The following is a 2622-nucleotide window of genomic DNA, read 5'->3' on the forward strand; positions in this document are numbered from 1 at the left end:
CTGTGTGTGTGTGTGTGTGTGTGTGTGTGTGTGTGTGTGTGTGTGTGTGTGTGTGTGTGTGTGTGTGTGTGTGTGTGTGCGTGCGTGCGCGCGCGCGTTCTTGCAGGATGATCGTCAAAGACTTGCTGACTGTCAGTGTCAGCAAAACTGGCATGACCCTGTTCAAAAACATTAACAGACCGACGTTCTTTTCACAGAACATTTAAATCCTCCAGTAAGCGTGAAATATGATCTCCGACCTGATTTTCAAAGACGAAAATAAAATAAGATAAAGTAATAAAACACAAGAAATGTAATGCCATTTGACAAAGTGCAGATTTGGGATAACATGTATGGTAAAACCTTCGTAATTAATACGACGACGAAGTTTCTATAAATACAATGACATATCCTTTTGCGCAAAGATGAAAAAAAAAAAGTAACCAGAAGCTGAAATGCACATTATTTTTTTCCCTTTGCTCTCCTGCTCCACGTGATTTCGGCTCAGGACTACATTCCAAGAAAATTCTATCTGGACCTCATATCTCTTCCACATGACCCCGCTGAACACAAACCGGAACAGCAACATGATTAAGAATCTATCCAGAGCACTTATATAAAACCTTTCAAACAGTTACAGGAGCACAAAAACCGTTTCTTGAATGCTTTAATTATGACGCTGATTCATGTGAAGAAGTTGTCCGCGCAACATTGCCTGTAATTTCCGGAATTTTTTGGAGGTTTCGTTATAAATGTGATGTTTGCGTTTGTGTCCCCTTCAGAAAGGGATGCAGGTTTATAATGAATACAATTCTGCTTCGTTTCTTTGTCGGACCATTCCTTCTTTTCTGTCTTTCCTATGCTTTTAATTAATCCTGTCATTCTGAGAATATTTGTTCCTCTCTTGGATGGATCAGTTTCATCATCATAATCATTATCATCATCATCATTCCCATCATCATTGCCATCGTCATCACTGTCATTACAGCCATCATCATTATCATCATGATCATCATTGCCATCATCATCATCATCATCATCATCATCATCACTTTGATTATTAACACCATCATCATCATCAACATTAAAATCATCATCATTACCATCGTCATCACTACCACCAACATTATAATGTGTCATCATGATCATCATTGCCATCACCATCACCAATGCCATCATTATCGTCGTCATCACCACTGCCATCATCATGATTGTCACCACCGCCATCCTCGTTGTCACTACCATCATCATCATCATCATCCTTGTTATCGTCGTCATCATCACATCTTCTCTTTCTTTTTTTTCTTCAGGAAGCGGCCAAGCTGAGGTGCCTGCCGGCCATGCCTCCTCCATCCACCCCCACCCCCTTACCAGCATCCCCCCACCCCCCCTTGGGCGCCAGGATAAAAGGGAAAAAAAAAGAAAAGAAAAAAACAAGAAGACCAGAGTCTGGCACACTGCCAGATACAAAGCCCCGTCACGTGACCCCCCGACAGAAGACATGCAGAGACCTCGCCAAAAGCCTCCATACACCGCTGGGGGCTCTATTCTGATCTCAGTGCGAGGGATTGAGCAAGGAGGAGGAGGAGGAGGAGGAGAAGGAGGACAATTTGGAGACTTTATTTTTGAGGGGCGAGAGGGTGTGGGAGTGGGTGGGTGGGAAAGAGCTCAAATGAATTAAAAAAACAAAAAAACAAACAAAAAACATGAAAATTAAAAATTTTCTTCTTTCTTTTCTCTCTGGAGTTGGAAAGGAAGGAAGGAAGGAAGGAAGGAAGAAAGGAAGGAAGGAAGGAAGGAGATTCGAGACAACAGTGTGTTGGCTGTGTGTTTGTGTTCATTGTGTTCTGGTCAAAGCGTTGAGGGGACTAGGGGGCGTGGGGGGAAGTGAGGGGAGGCAACAAGAAATGTCCGTGCGTTTTTGAAAGCACGTGACCGGAAGTCATTATGGCGTCACGTTTTTGGTCACACATTCTGCGCGCGCAGCAGGTTAACCGATCACCGTTGTCTTTGTATTTTGTGTCTCTTTGACTCTCTCTCTCTCTCTCTTTCTCTCTGTGTCTTTCTTTTTGCAGTATTCGTCTTTCACTCTGGGCTATGGAAAATAGACTGCTGCGGAAGTGCTTCTGAACTCTGTGTGTGTGTGTGTGTGTGTGTGTGTGTGTGTGTCTGTGTGTGTGTGTGTGTGTGTGTGTCTGTGTGTGTGTGTGTGTGTCTGTGTGTGTCTCTCTGTGTGTTTGTGTGAGTGTGAGAATATGAATTTGTCGTTGGCTTTGCGTTTCCAGTTTCAGGCAACAGCTGAAAAGTAATTTGCTGATCTTTTTTTCCCCCGATTATGATAGGGTTTTTTTGGGTTTTTTTTCAAGTTTTACTTCTTTTTTCTTCAACTTTCGAGACTTTTAATCACTTTTTGAACAATCATGTGACAGAAATATTGACGACCTCTGCTGTGTGGCTGTAATAAACACATTCAAAAGGAAGAAAAAATATTTTAAGGTGAATTGATAAATGGTCAACACAGAATCTTTCGTTGTATTTTCTCACTGTCTCAAGACTGGTGTGTTTCTTGTGTATCATTTCTTTATTTTATTTTATTTTCTATTTTTTATTTATTTATTTTTTTATTTTTGCTTGTTTATGCAT

General features: G+C 41.4%; 1 protein-coding gene across 1 annotated transcript in view; it reads left to right on the forward strand.

Annotated features, from left to right (window-relative positions):
- The window catches only part of LOC143276573 (uncharacterized), a 77087-nt gene extending 75698 nt beyond the window's left edge, over positions 1-1389 (forward strand). Inside the window, exon 5 of the mRNA XM_076581163.1 lies at positions 1290-1389. The gene's annotated coding sequence lies outside the window, so the exon portion shown is untranslated. The remainder of the gene's footprint in view (positions 1-1289) is intronic.
- The last annotated feature ends 1233 nt before the right edge of the window (positions 1390-2622 follow it).

The sequence above is a fragment of the Babylonia areolata genome, chromosome 32, assembly GCF_041734735.1.
Source record: "Babylonia areolata isolate BAREFJ2019XMU chromosome 32, ASM4173473v1, whole genome shotgun sequence".
Taxonomy (NCBI): domain Eukaryota; kingdom Metazoa; phylum Mollusca; class Gastropoda; order Neogastropoda; family Buccinidae; genus Babylonia; species Babylonia areolata.